Source organism: Pongo pygmaeus, chromosome 2 (assembly GCF_028885625.2).
Source record: "Pongo pygmaeus isolate AG05252 chromosome 2, NHGRI_mPonPyg2-v2.0_pri, whole genome shotgun sequence".
Taxonomy (NCBI): domain Eukaryota; kingdom Metazoa; phylum Chordata; class Mammalia; order Primates; family Hominidae; genus Pongo; species Pongo pygmaeus.
The window spans coordinates 81,340,391-81,364,780 of NC_085930.1; the positions used below are offsets into that span (position 1 = coordinate 81,340,391).

General features: G+C 43.8%; 1 long non-coding RNA gene across 2 annotated transcripts in view; it reads left to right on the forward strand.

The window, feature by feature from the left end:
- LOC129033702 (uncharacterized) overlaps positions 1 to 24,390 on the forward strand; it is a 64,623-nt gene that overhangs the window by 21,949 nt on the left and 18,284 nt on the right. The window contains exon 3 of one of the 2 annotated variants that reach the window (XR_008501654.2): positions 18,716 to 19,138. This is a non-coding gene — a long non-coding RNA (uncharacterized LOC129033702). Of the gene's footprint in view, positions 1 to 18,715; positions 19,279 to 24,390 lie in introns of both variants that reach the window. The other variant, XR_010125629.1, reaches the window with a different exon arrangement.

Genomic DNA, 24,390 nt, shown 5'->3' on the forward strand with positions numbered 1-24,390 from the left:
TCCTCTAGTCCTCTGGGCTCTTGTAAATGATAAGTACATCAAAATGCCTTGTGATGGCCTTCTGGGAAAAAATCCTCTCAGCCCAATTTACCAGGCAACTTTTATCCCATTGAATAAACTCAAGGCTCTAAGGCAGTGACTCTGCCATCAACAACATATATGAAAGCCTGCACTTTGTGGTTGGTCTGTTTTGTGTGAGGTGGGCACTTGCTGTTCTACTTGCCCAGTGGCACTTTTTAATTGGAATGATTTTTATTTGGTCTGATTTCCTGAAATAGAATACATCGCCTGCTTTAGAAACCCCAGATAGTCTATCAGCACAGAGAGCAAATTGTCCTGGGGTTCTTGGCTTAGCTGTTTGTTGGGGGAAATACTCCTGGGCAGGGGTTTGGCGGGGGGCAGTTGCAGCATATTCAAATCTGATATTGAAACAGTTTGTGTGTGTTTAGGCAGTAACCGCAAATTTGACATGCCACCTCCACCCCAAACCCCAAACTGGTTCCATTCCAACAGGCAGTAGTCTCAAAGACTCTCTTAAATGGTTCATTTCTTCCTATTTACAACTCCCACAGTGAGCTGTTTTTTTAAGGCAAAATCGGTTTCTATGAACGTCTAGGGCCCCTAGTGGGTCTTTGCTCTTTATTTGTCCTGCTTTGTTTAAACCAAAGAATACCTCAAGCCAGTAACCAGGCGAGCAGGGGCCTGTGACAGGCATGGTTACCTGAAATCCATTTATGCACAGGGATTGAAGGAGTAATCATATTCTAAATAAGGCTAATCAAGCTTTTTGTGAAAGCGCCAAAACCCACACACAAACGTCACCCTTGGTGTGTTCTCATTTCCACGGAGCAAAAGTGAAGGGGAGAAGGGTTACTGGGAAGCTGCCGCTGGCACATAGAATTAAGCAAATGCTGTCCCATAGGTGTGCACAGCGGGCTTCTTTTCAGAGGGAGGATGAGGAGGAGGCAATGTGGTTCTTTCACACTAAGGGACTCAGTGTACTGCTCTAGGTATAATTTTTCTTTTCTGTCACAATTGAGCCCAGTTTGAATTTCTCCCCTTACTTTCTTTTGATTCACTCTTTTCCTTCATGGTAATCTTGCTGCTTAATGACCCCGGCCCCAGGCTTCCAAGGCAACTCGCAGAGATCAAGTTTACTTCTGAAGTCCATGGCTTCTCAATTCCTCTTCCTTCGTCCCTCACCTCTTCTCACTTTTCTCCTCACACCTCCCGCACAACATCTGAAATATTCACAACCTCCAAGCGGCCCCACTTTTGCAACCCACCCAAGCCTGTCATTTGTTTAAAAACTACTACTTATTTGGGTTTTGGCTCTGGGCCAGTCATCAGCAAACATTTTCTGAAAAGGGTTAAATAGTAAATAGTCTCAGCTTGTGAGCCACACTGTCTCTGTTGCAACCCTTCACTCTGTTATATCATGTAAATAGCCATCAACAATATGTAAATGAACAGGTAGGTGTGTCTGTGTTGCGATAAAACTTCATTTACAAAAAAAGGCAATAGGTTTGATTTGGCCTGATGGTCAAATGGAGTGAGTCGGTGTGACATACACAGGAAACTCACAAGGCTTTTAAAAATGGTATGTCCCCCAAAACACTGCCAGCTTGACCTGAAAGGGACAGAGAGAACAAAATGAAAGAAGGCTGTCAGATCCCCAAAATTCTACAGACAAGAAACAGATGGGTAAAACTACAGCTGCAAACAAGTATTACCCTTCATGAAAAAGGAAAGATGACTGTGAGAGCAGACCTTATAGGCTCAGAAGGCAGAGCTGAGAGCCATGCCTTGAAACCTAATGGAGTTTTTCTGGTTGGATTTAGAAAACATTTGGGACCAGGAACTCTTTTTTTTCTTTCATTCTTCTCTCGTTTTGAATGGGAGTGCTGTTACCCTGGTGGAGTGTGTTTCATTTTGTATTTTGGGAGCAGGTAATTTCTTTGCTAGCTTCATAGGTCCACAGATAGAAAGAAATTGTGCCACACACTGGACTATACCCAGAGCTTCACCTATGCCTATATTAGATGATTTATGTGAAGAGAAATGAAACTTTTGACCTGATAAGACTTAGATGAGATTTTGGATTCAGGTTGATTGCTGTAATGGGTTGAGAGTTTTGAAGAATGGGGTCAATGCAGTTGAGATAGACATAAAACTTTGGGAACAGACAGCAGATTTTTGCAGGTTGAACAATGGCCTCCAGGCCAGCACAGTGGCTCACACCTGTAATCCCAACACTTTGGTAGGCTGAGGAAAGAGGATCACTCGAGCCCAGGAGTTCAAGACCAGCCTGGGCAATATAGTGAGATACTGTCTCTTTTTAAATTAAATAATAATAATAATAATGGCCCTCCAAAGATGTCCATATCCTAATCCCTGGAACCTGTGAATATATTATTTTCCACTGTAAAAGGAATTCTGCAGGTGTGATTATGTTGAGGATCTTGAGACGGGGAAGTTATCCTGGTGGGCCCAATGTAATCAGAAGAGTCCTTGTGAGAGATCAGCAGAAGCATCAGAATCAGAGAGAGAAGATGTAAGGATGGAAGCTGAGGTCAGAGAAAAGAGAAGATGCCACAGTTCTGGCTTTGAAGCTGGAAGAAGGGGCCAGAAGCCAAGGAATGCAGGCAGTCTCTAGAAGCTGGACAAAGCAAGGAAGCAGATTTTCCCCTAGAGCCTCCAAAAGGAAGATAGGCTGACACCTTGATTTTAGCCCAGTATTTTTATTCCAGAACTATAGGATAATAAATTCACATTGTTTTAAGCCCACTGTGTTTGTGATCTGTTGTGGAAAGTCAGGGACCCCAAATGGAGGGACTGGCTGAAGTCGTGGCAGAAGAACATAAATTGTGAAGATTTCATGGACATTTATCACTTCCCCAATCAATACTCTTATAATTTCCTATGCCTGTCTTTACTTTAATCTCTTAATCCCGTCATCTTCGTAAACTGAGGATATATGTCACCTCAGGACCCTGTGATAACTGCGTTAACTGCACAAATTGTTTGTAAAACATGTGTGTTTGAACAATATGAAATCTGGGCATCCTAAAAAAGAACAGGATAACAGTGATTTTCAGGGAACAAGGGAGATAACCATAAGGTCTGACTGACTGTGGGGCCGGGCAGAACAGAGTCATATTTCTCTTCTTGCAGAAGGCGAATAGGAGAAATATCACTGAATTCTTTTCCCAGCAAGGAATAAACCTGGGAAAGGAATGTATTCCCAGGGGAAGGTCTGTAAAATGGCCGCTCTGGGAGTGTCTGTCTTATGCGGTTGAAGATAAGGGATGAAATATGCCCTGGTCTCCTGCACTGCCCTCAGGCTTGCTAGGATTGGGAAATTCCAGCCTGGCGAATTCTAGTCAGACCGGTTGTCTGCTCTCTAACCCTGTTTCCTGTTAACATGTTTATCAATGACAATGTATGCCCAGCAGGACATGGAACCTCATCAGTAATTCTAATTTTGCCCTGGCCTTGTGATCTTGCTCTGCCACTTGTCTTGTGATCTTTTATTGCCCTAGGAAGCATGTGATCTCTGTGAGCCACTCCCTATTCGTACCCCCTTTTGAAGTCCTTAGTAAAAACTTGCTGGTTTTGTGGCTCAAGGGGCATCACAGAACCTGCCAACATGTGAAGTCACCCCCGGAGGCCCAGCCGTAAAATTTCTCCCTTTTGTACTCTTTCTCTTTATTTCTCAGACCGGCCGACACTTAGGGGAAATAGAAAAGAACCTACATTGAAATATTGGGGCTGGTTCTTCCGATAATGGTCATTTGTTGTAGCAGCAAAGGAGACTAATACAGATTTTGCCAATCACTGATCTAAACATAAACTATGTAAGGGACTTTCATGCATTACCTTCTCCATTCCTCACAACACCACTTTGAGGCAGGTATCAACAATATTCCCACTTGCAAGAGAGAAAATGCTGCTTGCAGAGATTAATTCAACAGTGTAGTTTATTGAACTTCAAAGCCCATGTTTCTGTCATATTGCTTGACTCAGGCAGACTTCCATTATCCTTATTTCAGAGTGCTTCCACAACCCCCATTAATGTTTACCAGTCCTGGGTCCCAATCTCTTGGAACTTTTTCCTCTGTTCCTATGCATGTGTTTTTCATCCACTCAGCCTACAGTTTCTGAGACCTACCAAGTACCAAGCCTTGGCTTAGGTTCCAAGATAGGTATATAAAAAAGATGCTTATTCCAGGCTGGATGGGGTGGCTCACACCTGTAATCCTAGCACTTTCAGAGGGTAAGGCAAGTAGATCACTTGAGCTCAAAAGTTTAAGACCAGCCTGGGCAACATGGCAAAATCTCATCTCTACAAAAAATATAAAAACTAGCCAGGCATGATGGTGCGTATCTGTAGTCCCAGCTACTCAGGAGGTTGAATTGGGAAGGATTGCCTGAGCCAGGGAGGTTGAGGTTGCAGTGAGCAGTGATCATGCCACTGCACTCCAACGTGGGTGACAGAGCAAGACCCTGTCTCATATATATAGATAGGCTATATATATATATATAGCCTATCCTAGAAGAATCAACATCCCTCTCTCTGGTATTTGGGGATGGGACCTTTGGGAGATGATTAGATTTAGATGAGGTCATGCACATAGAACCCTCCTCACAGGATTCATGGCTTTACAAGAGGAGGGAGGGTGAGCTCTATCTCTCTCTCTCTCTCTCTCTCTCTGCTGTCTGAAGACACAGCAAGAAGGTGTCTGTCTGCAAGCCAGAAAGAGAGCCCTCATCAGAAAAATGCATCAGTAGGCACCTTGATCCTGAATCTCCCAGCCTCCAGAAATGTGAGAAAGAATTGGCTGTTGTTTAAGCTATTCACTCTATGGTATTTTGTTATTGCAGCCTGTGAAGATGGAAACAATCTATAAAGCAAAAACAAAACCCTAAAAACAGCACTTGGGCTAGTAGCTGAAACAGGCTTACACATTTGTAATAAGTGGGCTAAGCAGGAGGCAGGACAGCATGGTTTGGTAGGCTGACTCTTAGATGGCCTCAAGGATCCTCACCTCCTGGTATGTCTGCCCCTGTGATCCTACTGTGTGACGGTGGGTTGCTTTTAACCAATAGAATATAGCAAAGGTGATAACACGTCACTTCCATGATTATGTTACATAAAATTGCAATGTCCATATTGCTAACCGTCTCTCTCCTTTGCTAGACTTGATGAAGCAAGTTGCCATGTTGTGAGCTATCCTACAGTGAGGCTTATCTGGCAAGGAACTCAGGGTGACCTCCAGCTGACAGCAAGTAGGGACCTGAGGCTCTATCTTACAACCTAAAAACAACTGGATTCTGCCAACAGCCATGTGAACTGGAAAGTAGCTCTTTCTCCAGTTGAGCATTCAAATGAAACCTCAGTCCTGGCCAAAACCTTGGTTGTAGTTATTCAGAGGACCTCCTAAGTTGTGCCCAGATTCCTTACCTACAGATACAGTGAGAAAACAAATGTATGCTGTTTTAAGCTGCTAAGTTGTGATAATTTGTTATACAGCAATAAATAACTAATGCAAGTTGAGAGCATGGGTTTAGACTCATTGAACAAACATTGTGGGTTCAAATTTTGCCTTGACTGCTTACTCTTGTAATCTTGGGCATGCCACTCAGAGGCTTAGTTTTCTTATGTGCAAAATAAGACAATACCAGAGCCTACCACATAACAAGTATTCAATTATTGCTAGCTGTTATTATTTTTTCAGTGCTAAGGAATCACAGAAGAGGGAAATTTAATTTTCTCTGAAATCAGAGCAAAATAATTAAAACTAACACTTGTATTGGGCTCTCAAATTTACAAAGGCTCACATAGGAATTACTGATTTCAATCCTTACTGCGGTGTTTCCTGACTATGGGCAATTTTGTTTCCCATAGAATATTTGGAGATGTTTTTGGTTGTCACAACTGGTAGAAGGTGCTACTGGCATCTAGTAGCTGGAGAATAGAGATGCTGATAAACATCTTGCAATGCACAGGGTACTCTCCCTACACACACACACACACACACACACAGAATTATCTAACCAGAATGTCGATAGTGCTGAGGTTGAGAAACCGTGCCTTAGTAATCTTGTGAGGGAGGGTGTGCTTATCATGCATGACTCCTAGATGAGAAAACTGAAGCTAAGAAAGGTTGAATTACAGAATGTTGAGGTGGGGGGTCAAGTAGGTGGTATGTGGCAGGGCTGTAGAAGGCTTTGCTGCCAGGCCCCAAATGCATTGCTTTTTCTTCACCCCAACTTGACCTACTAAGCCTGTCTGGAGGCCCACTGATTTCAGCCCAGAGACAATGAACAGAATGTATCAGCCTACAGGAGTAATGGTGAAGGCTTAAGGCATTGGGCCAGGTCGGGACAGAATTTGTTCAGGAGCAGATAGATTCAATCCTACTTGGTAGAAGGGTGAGATTAGAGTGGAGGGGCCTATTCCATCAGAATCCAGAGACATTCTTGCCTATGTAAAAACTCTGTATTCTTATATAGAGATATCTTGGTATTCTTTTTCAACTCTTGAGATTTCGAGCTAACAAAGACATTCATTCAACCAACATTTTTGATCATTGTTTCTGCTTAGACATCATTAAGACCTTCCACGGAGCTGGCATTTTACAGTTCCAATTGTTCCCCAGTAGTAACCCATATAAACCTCTCAGTAGATAGTTGTGTTCCCATTTGACAGGTGAGGAGACTGAGCCTTGGAGAGGAATGCAATTATATATCAAAGGGCACACAGTTTTCAAAGGGCAGAGCTGGGTTCCAAACCCAGGCATTTAACATCAAGTCCACATTAACTTCCACGCTAGCACTGAGCTCCCTATAACGGAGTTTGGGATATTTGCAGGAAGGGAGTGTAAAGCATTTCCTGTTTTCAAGGAATTTGCTATTTAAAGGAGGAAACAATTGTAGTAGGTAAGTAAAATTAAAAGGAGAGTGAAAACACGTACTTAAAATGGTTTCAAACAACACACTCCTGGGAGCACAGGGAAAAAAACAAAAAAATAGTTCTCGGGGGTGGGGCTGGGGGAAAAGGAGCTGGGAAGTCTTCAGGGAAGAGGTGACACTTGAGTTGAGGCTTAAATTGCAGGCAGAACAAAAAGCCAATGCCCCAAATCAAACAATAGATTCACTTCTTAAAAGTGATTTCTGCCTCCAGATGCTAAAAGAAAAAAATTTCTAATTCCACTCTAACTAGTCCTCAGCGACAGAGCCTTAGGATTTCACGCATGTTCTTATTATTGCTCCTTTTTCTCCTTGCATGATTCGACAGCCAGGCAGCCTGAGTTCTATGTGCTTCTGATCAGGGCTGAAGATCTGCTGCATTTGGCTTGTCTTGTGATTTATTTTGCGGTGTGATTATACTAAGTTTATGAGACAAGAATCTTATCACCACTCTCAGCACTTTTGTTTTTCCGTTTTCGTTCATTTTTACAAAATAATAAGAGCAATGAGCTCCTAAAATAGTCAAATAATCACACAAACCAACACTCTCCTGGGCAGACAACAACAGCAATGTGAAAAATGGAACCCTTAGCCAACAGACCACACACTCGGATGCCATCGTTTGAAGCACTGATACAACTGCCGAAAAACAGAAACCCAATTTCTGCATGTGAAGGGTGATTCGGGCCTCTCAAGGCAGAAAGCATAACTGTACAGGTGACATAATATATTCATTTATTAATTCACTTAATAAATATCTACTAAAGACCTTTTCATTTCCAGACACTGTTTCAGGAAATGGGATATAGCCATGAAATTGACATATAAGGTCCCCATCCTCATGGAACCTCCAGACTAGATGGGGAGATGCACAATATATAAGTAAGCACATCAAGAAGTAAGGTAAATTCAGGCTGGGTGCGGTGGCTGATGCCTGTAATCCCAGCACTTTGGGAGGCCGAGATGGGTGGATCACTTGAAGCCAGGAGTTCGAGACCAGCATGGCCAACATGGTGAAACCCCTTCCTCTACCAAAAATACAAAAAATTAGCCAGGTGTAGTGGCACACGCCTGTAATCTCAGCTACTTGGAAGGCTGAGGCATGAGAATTGCTTGAACCCAGGAGGCAGAGGTTGCAGTGAGCCAAGATCATGCCACTGTACACCACCCTGGGTGGCAGAGTGAGACTCTGTCTCAATAATAATAATAATAATAATAATAATGATGATGTAAGTTAAAATTGTGATAAATACTAAGTAGGGTTACCAGATCAAATACAGCTGCAGTCCCCAAAGTTTTTGGCACTAGGGAGCAGTTTTGTGGAAGACAATTTTTCCACAGACCAAGGGTGGGGGCCCAGGGGGATGGTTTTGGGATCATTCAAGTACATTACATTTACTGTGCACTTTATTTCTATTATTATTATATTGTACATTCTGTAACTCACCATAATGCAGAATCAGTGGGAGCCCTAAGCTTGTCTTCCTGCAACTAGACAATCCCATCTGAGGTGATGGGAGACAGTGACAGATCATCAGGCATTAGATTCTCATAAGGAGCCAGCAACCTAGATCCCTCACATACGCAGTTCTCAAGAGGGTTCGTTCTTCTATGAGAATCTAATGCCACTGCTGATCTGATAGGAGGCAGAGCTCAGGCAGTAAAGCAAGTGATGGGGAGTGGCTGTAAACACAGATGGAGCTTTGCTCACTCACCTGCTGTTCACCTCCTGCTGTGAGGCCCAGTTCCTTACTGGGAGTTGGGAACCCCTGAAATACAGGATGTCCAGTTAAATCTGAATTTCAAATAAACATCAAATTTTTTTAGTATATGTACATCCCAAGTATTGCATCCTAGCTGCAATATTGTATTTTTACTAGCTAACTCAGGCAACCTGAGCACTAAGAAAATAAATGGAGTAACTGGAGTGTTATATCACACAGGGCTCCACCACAGAAAAAGAACCAGTAGAATATATTAAGACATTTATTGCAGAGAATTGTCTTGAGCAGGTATAGGGGCTGGCTAGGCCAGACTAAAATCTGTAGAACTGGCTATCAGGAAGGATGGCTGGAAATCTTGAGCACAACTGAATCTGCTGTTGAAAGACAGAATTTCATCTTCCTCAGAGAAACCTCAACTCTAGTTTTAAGACCTTTCAACTGATTAGGTCAGGTCCACCCAGACTATGGAGAATAATTTTCCTTACTGAAAGATTATGGACTTTAATCACACCCACAAAATACCTTCCCAGCAACACCTAGACTAGTGCTCCATTGAATAACTAGGAACTATAACCTAGCCATGCTGACACATACAACTGACTGTCACAAATGGGAAAGGGAGGGGTGCCCACACAAGGAAGGCTTCTCTAAGAGGTGGCGTCATTTGAATTGATACGTGAACATTGAAACACTGAGCATTAAACTGCCATTCTAAGAGCCACGAGATGAAAATATTCCAGATGGAAAGAAAAGCAGATGGAAAGGATCTCAGATGGGAAAGAATCTGTCTTATTTTAGGAACAAAAGGAAGGTCAATGTGTCTGGAGTGGAGTGATCAAGGGGCACAGTGGTACCTGATTGAGTGGGAGACGAGGACAGAAGCCGGGTTGTGCACAGTGATGTACAAAAGTCAAGTTTATAGAACTCCAGATTACTACTTATTACTACTTATAAAAAGATGGTGATGGATAGAGAAATTAGAGCAGGTCTTTGAAGAAGCTTCTACCTGAGTATTTGTGGGTATCAAATTGGTATAAAGGTGTCTATTTGCTTGCTCAAAAAAAGTGCTTAAGGCGTGGAACTTAAGAAAGCCTGAACATCACCAAATTGAAATGATCCAGGACTCCATAAAGTCAGACCATCCCTTATTATTAGGTTGGTGTAAAAGTAATTGTAGTTTTTGCCATTGAAAGTAATGGCAAAAAAATTATTGTTTCAGAAAAGCAATCTTCTCAAGAGCTGAAGAACAAGCTTAATAGCTGGGGAACCTCCATGGGACATCTCCCATGGAGAGGTTTTCCTTAACCAGTCTTTGCACTCCAGGGCCTTTTGAAGGCTAGGGTTGTCAGATGGCAAACCAATTGTTTACATGAAGCCGCTGAATATGAGTCAACACTTTCTGTGTTTTGGGGACTTACAACTTGCTTAAGGAAAGATTGCAACAATTTTCCTTAAACAAACAACAAATCAGTTTTACATATTGATATTGAATTGTAATTCCACAGACAGCTTTGTCTCCTGGCTATTGTAAATATGTTTGTGAACCCTCAGTATTGGTGATGTGCAGAAAACATTATTACCTAGGCCAGTTGGAAATTCCTGATATCAATAACTTTTCAGAATTTGCCTGTTGCCTCCAACTTAAACCAGGATTCCTCCAAACTGGATAAAAGAACTTCAGGAAAATCACTTATTTTCTCTCAACCTAGGTTTCCCTATCTATTAGGGAAAAAAATGAAGATTTTTCAACCCTCTGAGTTATCTTTTGACCCAGAAATTCTGGTTCCATGAGAATTCTGTAGATAATACGTAGATTATCCCCAGTATTTTGTTTCAATTCAGTAGACAGTAGAGGCAAGAAATGTTGATCCCTGTTATATGTCATGTGCTAGAGCAATTTTGCTTCCTAAAATCTTCATGATGGTTTCTTCCTGTTCTATCTCCCCACCCCCACTAATAATCAAATAATTATCTATTGTAGCACAAAAAATTACCCCTAAAATTTAGTGGCTTAACACACAAAAAATATTTACTATCTCCACAATTTCTGTGAATTAGGAATTTGAGACATAGCTGGGCTCTGGCTTAGGGTCTCTCATGTAGTTGCAGTCAAGATGCCAGCTGGGTCTGTGGTCAACTGAAGGTTTGACTGGGGCAGGAGGAGCACATGGCTGTTGGCAGAAGCCCTCAATTTCTCACCATATGGCCTCTCCATATACTGTTTGGTGTATCCTCGTGACATGGCACCTGGCTTTTCCCAGAATGAGTGACCTAAGAAAGAAGGAAGCTTAAGTGTGTCTTATGATCTAGTCTTGGAAGTCATACATGATCAGTCTCATTATATCTACTGGTTAGAAGTAAATCACTAAGTCCAGCCCCACACTCAAGTCAGGGATGGAAATTAGGAGGACTGCCAAGCAATTCTGGACATATTTTAAACCACCAAAGTTCTGTCTTGTGTGTGTGCCAGAGAAACTTCACTCCCTAAGATCCTGATGATATTGTTCTTCCAACTCTACCTTCCCAACCTCACCCCTACTAGTTAAATAGTATTTAGCCTATAACGTTTCTCTCCTTCTGTCTTGTATAATTTATTCTGTGCACGATGTGGTCTTGCTTAAGAAAACCTGAACATCAAAAATACTCCTCTTTTGCTGCTTTCAAGTTTTTAACTCCCTTGGTAGTAATTGGCAAATCTTCCCTTCCCCACCTCTTAGGTAGTCCATTGCATGAGGATAGGGAAAGCGGAAAGTGGAGGTTAAAATAAGGGATATTTTTTTCTTTAGCCCCTTGATATGGTTTGGCTGTGTCCCCACCCCAATCTCATCTTGAATTTCGACATGTTATGGGAGGTGCCCAGTGGGAGGTCATTGAATCATCGGGGCAGGTCTTTCCTGTGCTGTTTTTGTGACAGTGAATAAGTCTCATGAGATCTGATGGTTTTTAAAAAGGAGAGTTTCCCTCCACATGCTCTCTTTACCTGCTGCCATCCACATAAGATGTGACTTGCTCTTCCTTGCCTTCCACCATGATTGTAAGGCCTCCCCAGCCACGTGGAACTGTGGGTCCAATTAAACCTCTTTCTTTTGTAAATTGCCCAATCTCAGGTATGTCTTTATGAGCAATGTGAAAACTGACTAATATACCCCTTTAGACAGATGAACCACTTTATGCACCATTGCATCCAGTGATATATTGTGCAGAAATATTCCAGGACCAGGCTGGCCAGAGGATGGCCTTCTCAAATAGCATCCAGCATATGTGATCAGAGGGATTTTGACACACAGAAAGACATCCAGGGATGCATACACACAGAGTAAAGATCACGTGAGGACACCGTGAGAAGGTGGCCATCTGCGAGCCAAGGAGAGAGGCCCCAAGAAATCATATTTGCCGACACCTTGATCTTGGACTTCCAGCTTCCAGACTATGAGAAAATAAATTTCTGTTGTTTAAGTCACCCAGTCTGTAGTATTTTTTTACGGAAGCCCTAGCAAGCTAATATAGCTGTCAGTGTAAACTCTCAAAAGTAAATCAGGTCATGTCACTCCTGTTTAAAAATCCTTGAAGGGCTTCTCACCACACTTAGAATAAAATCTGCACTCCTTAATGTGGGCTACATCACCCGGTCACTGCTTATCTTTTCAACTCATCTACCACTAAGCTTCTCCAGCCCACAGTGCTGTAGTCACAGTGTCCTTTCAACAAACTGTCCTGCAGTCATGCCATGTTCTTTTCTTCCTCATGGCCTTGGCATTTGTTGTTCTTTCTGCCTAGAAGCCCTACCTCGTGCTTTTTACCTAGTTGGTACTTAAATCATTCTTCAAGATATATTAATAGTTTCAAAATCATCTCCTCAGAGAGATCCTCCAGACCACCTGTGGAGTCTGTTCCCCTCTCCATGAATCTAGGCTGGCCTCAGTGACTTGTTTGAACAGTCACATGCAGCAAAAGTAAACTATGGAGACTTTCAAGTCTAGATTATATCAAGCTTTGCAGCTGCCACCTTGCCTCTTGGAATACTAACTCTTAGAATGCAACAATCACACTGTAAAGAAGCTCAAGCAGCCACATGGAAAAGTACTAAAACCCATGGGTGTCAGGCAGTCCAGGCTGAGTTCTCAGCTCACAACCAGCACCAACTTGCCAGCCATGTGAATGAGCCAGCCCTAGCTGAGCCTCTCCAGCTGACACTCCATGGGGCAGAGATGTTTGTTTTGACCATTAAGTTTTGAAGTGATCTGTTACACAGTAATAGATCATAAGAACACCACTTTATATAACATACCACCCTGACTGATTAACATCTACTGCACCATTGTTTTATTCCCTTCATAGCACCTGCCACAATCTGAAATTACCACATTTATTTAACTTCCTTATTTCCTATTTCCCACCACCACTAGAATATAAACTCTACGAAGACAGGCAACCTGGCTTTGTTATTCATCACTAAATCCATAATAGAATAGATGCTCAATAAAGACTGACTGAATGAATAAATGAAGGAGTGAAAAAGTGAATTGATGAACTCGCTTCAAGCCCTTGATTCAGAATGATAAGGGAAGGGGCCTCTTCTGCCTAGTTAAATCAATACAGTTGACAAAATATTGAATCAATGATGTCCTGAGCCTCCTTGGTTTGCACTGGGCTCTTCATTCTCCTGCAGTGAACACTCTTTCCCCTATAGTCACATTCACTTGGCTTGGAATTTGAGATCCATCCAGTGAGGAACAGTTCACTCCAATAAAAGAATCTTGTTTCTGAAGAGCTATGAATGAACAAAGGCCTGGAGCTCTGTAGCACTGTGGAAAACCAATGAACCTGCTGCCTCATTCTCTTTTAAAGAGATGTGCCATGTTTGCATTTTCATCGGAACTTCAGTTTTACCCTCTCTATCGCTTACCTTTTCTTTCCCTCTTTCCTTTCTCTCTCCTCCTTTGAATGCGTAGAATAATAAAAAGATTAAAAGGCCTTGGAGTATATGGAACGTATTCACAGGGTGATATTAATATCAACAGACTAGAAAGAAAACAGACCCAAATGCAGACCCATCTAGGTTGATTTTGGCAAAATGAGGTGCTAACCTTTGAAACTGTCAAATCCTCCCCTCCTGTGGGATTTCTCCACCACTGACAGGAAACATATTTCTCCTATCCTTGCCCTGCAATATCCCTTCTAAAACTAGATAGATAGATAGATAGATTATAGATAGATAGATAGATTATAGATAGATAGATAGATTATAGATAGATAGATAGATAGATAGATAGATAGATAGATAGATAGAGATGGTTTGGCTGTGTCCCCACCCAAATCTCATCTTGAATTCTCATGTGTTGTGGGAGGGACCTGGTGGGAGGGAATTGAATCATGGGGACAAGTCTTTCCCATGCTGTTCTCATGATAGTGAAAAGTCTCACAAGATCTGATGGTTTTAAAAAGAGGCGTTCCCCTGCACAGGCTCTCTCATTTTTTGCCAGCCGCCATCCACATAAGTTGTGACTTGTTCCTCCTGGCCTTCCACCATGATTGTGAGGCTTCCTCAGCCACATGGAACTGTAATTCCAATTAAATCTCTTTCTCTTATAAATTGCTCAGCCTTGGGTATGTCTTTATCAGCAGCATGAAAATGTACTAACACAGTAAATTGGTGCCAGTAGAGTGGGGCACTGCTGAAAAGACACCTGAAAATGTGGAAGCGACTTTGGAACTGGGTAACAGGCAGAGGTTGGAACAGTTTGGAGGGCTCAGTAGAAGATAGGAAAATGTGGAAAAGTTTGGAACTTGCTAGAGACTTGTTGAATGGCTTTGACCAAAATGCTGATATGATATGGCCAATGAAATCCAGGCTGAGGTGGTCTCAGATGGAGATGAGGAATTTGTTGGGAACTGGAGCACAGGTGACTCTTGTTATGTTTTAGCAAGGAGACTGGCAGCATTTTGTCCCTGCCTTAGAGATTTGTGAAACTTTGAGCTTGAGAGAGATGATTTAGGGTATCTGGCAAAAGAAATTTCTAAGCAGAAAAGCATTCAAGATGTGACTTGGGTGCTGTTAAAAGCATTCAGTTTTATAAGGGAAGCAGAGCATAAAAGTTCAAAAAAATTTGAACAATGGGATAAAAAAGAAAATCCCATTTTCTGAGAAGAAATTCAAGCTGGCTGCCGAAATTTGCATAAGTAACAAGGAGCCGAATGTTAATCACCAAGCAGTGGGGAAAATGTCTCCAGGGCATGTCAGAGGTCTTCACAGCAGCCCCTCCCATCACAGGCCCTGAGGCCTAGGAGGAAAAAGTGGTTTCATGGGCATGCTGTGTGCAGCCTAAGGACTTGGTAGCCTGCATCCCAGCTGTTCCAGCTGTGGCTGAAAGGGGTCAACGTAGAGCTCAGGCCATGGCTTCAGAGGGTCCAAGCCCCAAGCCTTGGCAGCTTCCACATGGTGTTGAGGCTGTGAGTACACAGAAGTCAAGAGTTGAGATTTGGGAACCTCTGCCTAGATTTCAGAAGATGTATGGAAATACCTGGATCCCCAGGCAGAAGTTTGCTGCAGGGGTGGGGTCCTCATGGAGAACCTCTGCTAGGGCAGTGCAGAAGGGAAATGTGGGGTCAGAGCCCCCACACAGAGTGCCCACTGGGGCACTGCCTAGTGGAGTTATGAGAAGGACCACTGTCCTCAAGACCCCAGAATGGTAGATCCACTGACAACTTGCACCATGTGCCTGGAAAAGCCACAGAAACTCAACACCAGCCCATGAAGGCAGCTGGGAGGGAGGCTGTACCCTGCAAAGCCACAGGAGTGGAGCTGTCCAAGACCATGGGAACCCACCTCTTGCATCGGCATGACCTGGATGTGAGACATGGAGTCAAAGGAGATCATTTTGAAGCTTTAATATTTGACTGCCGTGCTGGATTCTGGACTTGCATGGGACCTGTAGCCCCTTTGTTTTGGCCAATTTCTCCCGTTTGGAATGGGTATATTTACCCAATGCCTGTACCCCCATTGTATCTAGAAAGTAACCAATTTGCTTTTGATTTACAGGCTCATCGGTGGAAGGGACTTGTCTTGTCTCAGATGAGACTTTGGACTGTGGACTTTTGAGTTAATGCTGAAACGAGTTAAGACTTTGAGGGACTGTTGGGAAGGCATGATTGGTTTTGAAATATGAGGACATGAGATTTGGGAGGGGTCAGGGGCAGAATGATATGGTTTGGCTGTGTCCCCACCCAAATCTCATCTTGAATTCCCATGTGTTGTGGGAGGGACCTGGTGGGAGGGAATTGAATCATGGAGTCAAGTCTTTCCTGTGCTGTTATCATGATAGTGATAGTGAATAAGTCTCACAAGATCTGATGGTTTTAAAAAGAGGCATTCCCCTGCACAAGCTCTCTCATTTTTTGCCAGCCACCATCCACGTAAGATGTGACTTGCTCCTCCTGCCTTCCGTCATGATTGTGAGGCTTCTGCATCATGTGGAACTTTAATTCCAATTAAAACTCTTTCTTTTATAGGTATGTCTTTATCAGCAGTGTGATAATACAGATAGAGAGAGAGAGAGAGATGGATAGATAGATAGATAGAGTACATAGATAGATACATAGATAGGTGTAGACAGATAATAGAAATTTCTTCCACCCTCCTTCCCCCAGGATAGCTTCCTTTCCCCAGAATTCATTTCTGCCCCCAAAACAGAGACACCAAGAAACTGCTTGATGCTGGTGTTTTTGAGTTGGATTGTGTGCCTGCCCAGCCAGTCTTGACTGGTCAAGTTGGAACACATGGGACAGGAGAGGGACAGGATCCCAACATTCACATGGAGCCTGACTTCACTGCTATGCCTTACCAGCCAGCCAACAGAAACCAAGAGAGAGGGATTTGGAGCCATGCCTTTCCAGGGATCTATCCAAAGGCATTTGTAGGTCAGGGTTTGGAACAAGTTGCCATGTAGGCCAACTGCCTGTGGCTCAGCTCATTCCAACATTTTAATAAGAGTGATACCTGGTTAAAAATGAACACCATAAATGACTGAAAGGAATTCAAGAGCTAGGTGTCAAAGGGCAAGAGCTAGCTTATTCCCCCTTGACTTGGTTATGGCAAGAGGTTTATTAATCTAGTCTGCCATGGCAGACATTGTCAGGACCCTCCTGTACCCCTCATTCTTGCCACTTTTATGCATACTGGCCTGACTTCCAACTGCTAGCATCTCTGTTTCTTTGCCTGGGAGTTTCTCTTCCTGACGGAACCCCCTGAGAGCAGCCCTCAATGAATTACTAATGGGAGTTGGTATATAAATACCCTAGCCCCCTCACCCTTGGAGCAGGATATCTCAGAGGCACATTTCTACACTGAATCCTAGAGTTTCTTCAGTGGGACTAAGCTCTAGTCACCCACAGGAGTAGCTAGCTTGAAAACATACCCTTTATTAACTTTTATCCCTTCCTTCTCTTCACCTTGACCTGCCTCCTAATGTCCCCTTCCTTCCCAAATCTCAAACTGTCACCACTCTAATCCTTGCCTTAGAGACAATTTCTGGAGGAACCCAAACTAACACAGCTAGGTATTCATTCACAAGCATCCCTCCAATTCCTCCTATGTAGCAAAGGCTGTGGCCCATACCTTAGGGGCTTTAAAACCTAGCTGGCAATACCAGTTTATCCAGCCAACACAATACAAGACTCCATGTGTTAGGAGCTCTGTCAGAGAGCCCCTGTGTCATATACAGAGAGAAAGAGCAATGACAGCAAAGTTGTCCAGCCAACTGCTCAGCTGGAGCCCCGTGGCAGAGTCTTCACCTGGGTCTTTATCTATGTGCATCCAAAATCTCTCTGGGAGAGATGCAACTCTCTAAGCTGACCCAGCATAGAGATATGGTTTTAAAAAGCCACATTAAAGACTCACATTAACCATGCCCCCAAGAGTCTGGGATATAAATCAGAATGCGAATTGTGAACTTACAGTAAGTGAATTTACGCCAGCTGCCAGGCAGGCTCAGGAATACTAATATAGCCTTAGCAGCATTTCTCCTCCCCCCCAGGAAAGTGCCTGGTTGAAGCTAGCTTGCAATCCCAAAGTCAGAAGGTTGCCTGGGAAGCCAGGAAACAAAGCCAAATCAAGGCAAAGCAGACACATGGAGATTTTGAGACTGAGAAGAGGGAAACTGAGGACATTCATGTGAGATGGGGTTCAAGTTTCCCTTAGAAGGAGAAGTTATCTTCAGAAGGTCAGGTTGGTGAGGTGGGAGTTCAAAAACAACAAAGTATGTAGCTACCATTGAGAGGAAGACCATGGAAAATGGACAAATCAGGATGAAAGGCTTTCTGAACAAGAATAAGTACCCCCACTGATATGGCTTGGTGGTGTCCCCACCCAAATCTCATCTTGAATTGTAGCTTCCACAATTCCCATGTGGTGCGGGAGGGATCTGGTGGGAGGTAATTGAATCATGGGGGGGGGGGGGTCTTTCTCATGCTGTTCTCATGATAGTAAATAAGTTTCACGAGATCTGATGGTTTTATAAAGGGGAGTTTCCCTGCGCAAGCTCCCTCCTGCCTGCTGCCATGTGAGACGTGCGTTTTGCCTTCCACCATGACTGTGAGGCCTCTTCCCCAGCCACGTGGAACTTGAGTCCATGAAACCTCTTTTTCTTTATAAATTACCCAGTGTCGGGTATATCTTTATCAGCAGCGTGAAAACAGACTAATACACCCGCCTTTGCCACCACCCACATTAAAACAACTTTAACTTCAACCTAGTCAAAGTATATGGGCTTTCCAATCAGGCGGATTCACGGTTTCATTCTTACTCCACCAGAAATTAGCTGTGTGTGGATGTTAGTCTCTGGGCTTTGTTTCTGAAATGTATGTAATAATGCACCAGGTTCTAAAACCCAGTGAGAATTCTGTGAGATTATGCATGCAAAGTGCTGAGCATGGGGCCTGATTCATAGAAAGTATCAAATAAGTGGTAGACAAGTTGTCATTTTCACTTGTGGTTGATAATTTCCACTTTTGCCTTTCTGCAGTCCAGAGACAGAAGCAGATAATGCAAGTGTCATCTACATCTGGCAAAAGCCAAAGGTTTGGAAGATGGAAAAAGGAATCCAGGCAAAAAGGAGCCCAAGATTGAAGTGAATGACCAGGTGCACCAGTTCAAATGCAATCAGGAGGGATGGGGGAAGAGGGAGAAGCCTAGAGCAGCACTTCTCAAACTGACTATTCAAGTCACCTGGAGATCTTGGTGAAATGAAGACTCTGATGCAGTAGGTCCTGGCGGGAACTTGAAATTCTGCATTTTGACCAAGCTCCAAGGTGAATGTCCAGTGCTGTTGTGCTTGGCCCACAGCGGGAGGAGCAGGAATCTAAGACTTGGAGAGCAAATGTCAAGCTCAGAAGAAAGACTGGAAGTTTGGGGACAAAACCCAAATATGGCTAAAGAAAGCCTGTAGGTAAGCTTTGAGTTGTATTTTCCATCACATCTGAAGCTGTGCTGGCCAACATGGTAGTCACTGGCCCTGTGTGGCTATGGGCTAGCCCTAATGGACATGTGCTCGGACAAAACCCAAATATGGCTAAAGAAAGCCTGTAGGTAAGCTTTGAGTTGTATTTTCCATCACATCTGAAGCTGTGCTGGCCAACATGGTAGTCACTGGCCCTGTGTGGCTATGGGCTAGCCCTAATGGACATGTGCTCTAACATGTAAAATACACACTGGATTTTCAATACTTGGTACCAAGAAAATAATGTAAAATATCTCAATACTTTAAAAACATTATTACATGTTGAAATAATATTTTAGATATATTAGGCTAAATAAAATATACCCATGTTACTGAAATTAACGTCACCTGTTTCTTTTTACCTTTTCTTTTCTTTTTTTTTTTTTTTTTTGAGGCGAAGTTTCTGCTCTTGTTGCCCAGGCTGGAGTGCAATGGCACGATCTCAGCTCACTGCAACCTCTGCCTCCCGGGTTCAAGCAATTCTCCTGCCTCAGCCTCCCGAGTAGCTGGGATTACAGGCGACTGCCACCACGCCCAGCTAATTTTTTGTATATTTAGTAGAGATGTGGTTTCACCATGTGGACCAGGCTGCTCTTGAACTTCTGACCTCAGGTGATCCACCTGCCTCAGCCTCCCAAAGTGCTGGGATTACAGGCGTGAGCCACCACGCCCCGCCTACCTTTTCTTTTTAATATAGCTACTAAAAAATTAAAATTACATTTGTGGCTTATGTTACATTGAACAGCACTAGTCTAGAAAGGGTTTCTTTCTCTTGCCTTCTCTGAGCTTCTGCCCAAAACCCCACTCTCAGCAATTCCTGTAGTGTCCCAGGGAAAACTCCAGACTAGAGAGGTTTATTGCTCTGAAGGGGAGACAGGCAGGCCTGCGCAAGGGAGCTGTTTGGGAGGAACAAGGTAGAAACATGCCAAGTCATTCTCTGCAACAGCAGAGACATAGCCATGGGGCCGGCTGGGAGGCCTGGATCCTGGAGATGCCAGCCTGCCATGCTCCAGTGCCTTCTGTCTGGGCCTCGTCAGTCCTTTCTCATGTTCTCCTCCCTATTCTGGGCGACAGGTAATTAGCAGGGCCAGCTGGCAGCCTCCACCGGGCACTGCCGCCAGAGAGCCGGCAGCCGGCCTGCAATTACTGTAATCCTGGCTTGGCCTCCAAAGAGAGCTCTATTCAGCAATCCCTCTGCAAGTTGGCTTGAGGTGATGGGGCTTGTAATCTGTACATTCTCTGGGTGCCTCCTGGCAATGAAAGGCCCGCAGAAGAAAGTCTCCAGTGTGCCTGCCTGCGGCAGACTTCCTTTGGTAAATAACTGGGCAGCTGGGACTAAGTCATTGCCTGTTGGTGGCATGGAGGGGTGATATTTAAAATGTCTCGCCCAAGCCATATATTCCCAATGGGTTTTTTTTTTTTTTTTTTTTTTATGTGTTCCCAGTATCTCCTCTTTCCAGAAAGCGTTTCCCAGGACCAGCAGCCAGTCCTTCTAACTCCAGGAAGCTTGTCCAGGGCAGATCCCAGGCACCTCTGAAATGTGTTAAGAATAACGCTAGAAAATCCATGAATTTTAGGTTCCATGAAGGTAGTCTGGCCCTAGAAGGGAATGAGAAGGAAGGCTACTTTATGAAATGGAAACTGTCGGCAAAGACAGGTGGTAGCAAGTGCAAGGCATGCTGGGCTGAACAGACAAAAGATGTGCAAAGGAACTGCAGAAAGGTCCTCATTTTCACTGGGCTAACCCTTTAGCCTCTCAAGCTTCAGTTTTCCCATATGCAACACGGGCATAATAGTAGCATGTAGTTCACAGGGCTGCTGTGAGAATTAAATGAGACATTCTGTGTAAAGGGTTTAACATGGCAAGCACCCAACAAATATGAGCATTAAAAGCTAAGTAAAGTAACATATAAGGGAATGAACCTGAAGAAGCTAGACAGATGGAATGCATGTAGACCTAGCCTGAGAGAAGCTTCCAAATTGGAGCACTGAGATTTAGATGGGGCGGGGGTAGGGAGGGCTCTTTTTAAAGGAACAGTCTCTCCTTTTTGGGAGGGGAGTGAGAAAAGGTTCTCTTGGAAGCTTAGTAGGTGAAGGACACTCACTGCCGGCACAGCAATCTGTGGTGCGGTTTGGGGCCCAGCGACATCATTTGTAAGGTCCAGTGCAAAATAAAAACACAGGACCCCTTGTTCATAAATCAAGATAAAGGTGCAATCAAAGGAACTGAAAAAGAAAACTTTCTCCACTCTTCTACTCTTCTACTGTCTGTCTCTTTGTCTCTTGTTCCTTTTCTCTCCCCGACTTCTGTGTTTTTATTTGTTATTTAATGTGCCATCTCCTCAGGCAAAGGAATACTCACGCAGACAGTGTGACTGTCACAGGTACTGGGAATCCTGTGACTCAGCACATGCCAGCCCTCGGCCCCACCTGCTAGGCTCCTGCTCCTAGCAGCCACCAGACTGACGCCTGCACCCCAGCCAAGGGCAGAGAAGCCATTCTCCCCTTCCTACTGGCCAGCTACCCCAACCCGCAGTGGATAGGCAACCCTCAAGGATTGCAACCTCCATGCTGGGCACACTGGTATGGATCAGATGGGCAGAGGCTCACTCCTGCCAAGCTGTCTACCAGGCATGCCGAGGTGCAGCCGTATCTTGCTCCTGGATGCCACTAAGTGCATGCACCGAAGTTCACTCTTCCCATGCCAGCGCCTAGGCCTCTGTTGGGGCTGGAAGGCAGCATCAATCATTGGACAATGCTTAGGGACACCTGTTGGTGGGGGTTGCTGTAGTCACTGGGGAGTGGCAGAGAGAGAGAGAGAGAGAAAGAGAGAGAGGCCAAGCAGTATCAGGGTGTTATGGGGCACAGGAGCGAGTGACAGAGAACTCATCCTGGGGAGATGACGAGGTAGAAAAGCAGCAGCAGGACAGCTCCACAGTCCCATCAAAATCGGCTTACAAAACCCAAAATCAAAGGTATAATTATTAGGAGTTTCAAGGTGACAACTCTGGAGCATTAAACCCCAAATGTGGGCCTCTGAGCCAGGTTCTGTGCCACTTCACTGCTTGTGTGTCTATGAAGCAGGCTCATGGCTGCCTTGCAGTATTTCAACACCATGTTTCCTATCCCAAGTAGAGCATGGGATTCAGACCCCAGCTTTACCACTTACTAGTTTCAATCATGTTGGGCAAGTCTTTTAACCTTCTAAGACTCAGTGTCTGCATCTGTAAAATGGGACTAATAATACAACCAACTCTTAAAAGTTCTTGTGAGGATTAAAAGATTATGTAATAGGGCTTAGTGTGAGGCTTTAATGCATTCTCTTCATATAGCATAAAGCAAGACCTTAAAAACTGTTAGCTATTGCTAGCAAAGTGACTTTTTAAAGGGAGGCATGCTTCTCCCAATTTATCTCTTGGAAAACTAATCCGTCATACTTTTCTGAGCTCAGAGATCCTCTGTTTCCGTTCTTCCAGTAGATGGTCAGTGGCTGAATGAGACAAAGCAATAATGGGCCAGGGGTTCCAGGGCAGGATCTATATCTGCTTTTGCCAAGCAATAGATCCCCCAGTGCCTAGCCTGATTCCTGACTAGTAGGAGATACTCAATAAATGCTTGTCCAGTTAATGAAAGTCTGGATGGATGGATGGATGGATGGATGGATGGATGGATGGATGGATGGAAGGATGGATGGAAAGATGGAAGGAAGAGATAGAAGAAAGGATGGACAGATGGAAGGGAGAGATCTTTTTTTATGGTTTGGATGACTATAAGGTCATTCCCAGCTCTGACAAGCCATTGTGCTGTTAAGTCACCTTCATTATTTTCATTTTTTCCCATGAAGGATGAAGTTGGAAGTTCCAGAGCCTTCTCTTCACATAATGGGACATGCAAGGGGGAAACCAAATCAAAAGTGTAGAGTGCGTTGCTGGATGTCTTTGACATGGTGAGGTCTTGTTCCTAATGGAGCTTTTCCTCTTGGTCACATTACCTCTGAAGGTATCTAGGGCCCCATACTCTATTCCGGGGGGAGCTGTGGCCCACATGGGTCTGCATAGTCAGACAGTGGCTAAAGCAAATTCTCTGGCTGCAGAAGAGCCTCAGTCCTTCTGTCTGATTCGCTGGCAACATGACCATGAGTGTGCCCTAGCAGATGGCCATGAGGAGGACAACTGGGCACAAACTGGGCAGCCATGTGGCTCCCTGGCACTGGGATGGATGGCATCACTCCCAAGACCTGGAGCCTCTTGATCTCACTTAGCTCCTGTCTCCATGGTCCCTCTTCTTCCTCTGTCCCTCAGGGGTGGAGTCTTCATTTATCTGACAGCAGAGAAAAAATGTGTTCTGCAGGTATATGCACTATGATTTCTGCCTTAAATTTAAGCAAGTGAATTTTTAAAAACTCGGTAGTCAGGAATTTGCATCCCTCTTCCTGCTTTGTTTTCTTCTTTCCCCCAAAGCAGTGGGTGACTCTGTCCATCTGGGCCAGGGAGGAAGAGCCCCAGCCTAGGGATTGCTTCTCAAATTTTAATGCTCACATCAATCCCCTAGGGATAATACAATTAAACATGGCTCAGTGAGGGAATGAACTCCGAGAAATGTGTCATCAGGTAATTTTGTCATTGTGCAAATATCACAGAGCAGAGTCCAAACTCTTAGATAAACCTAGATGGCAGAGCCTACTACATACCTAGGCTGTATGGTATGGCCTATTGCTCCTGGGCTACAAACCTCTATGGCATGTGACTGTACTGAATATTGCAGGATATTGTAACACATTGGTAAGTATTTGTGCATCTAAACATATCTAAACATAGAAGAGGAACAGTAAAAACACAATTTAAAAGATTTTAAAATGGTACACCCGTATAGGACCCTTACCATGAATGGAGTTTGCAGGACTGGAAGTTGCTCTGAGTGAGTCAGTGAGTGAATGTGAAGACCTAGGACATTATTGTACACTACTGTAGACCTTGTACACATTGGAGGCTTAGGCGACACTAAATCTACAAAAGAATATTTTTCTTTCCCTTGGTTTACTATATCTTTTTTATTACTATTTTATAAACTTTTTGACTCTTACATAATAACACTTAGCTTACAACACAAACACATTGTACAGCTATACAAAAATATTTTCTTTCTTGGCAAGGCATGGTGGCTCACACCTGTAATCCCCGCACTTTAGGAGGCAGAGGCAG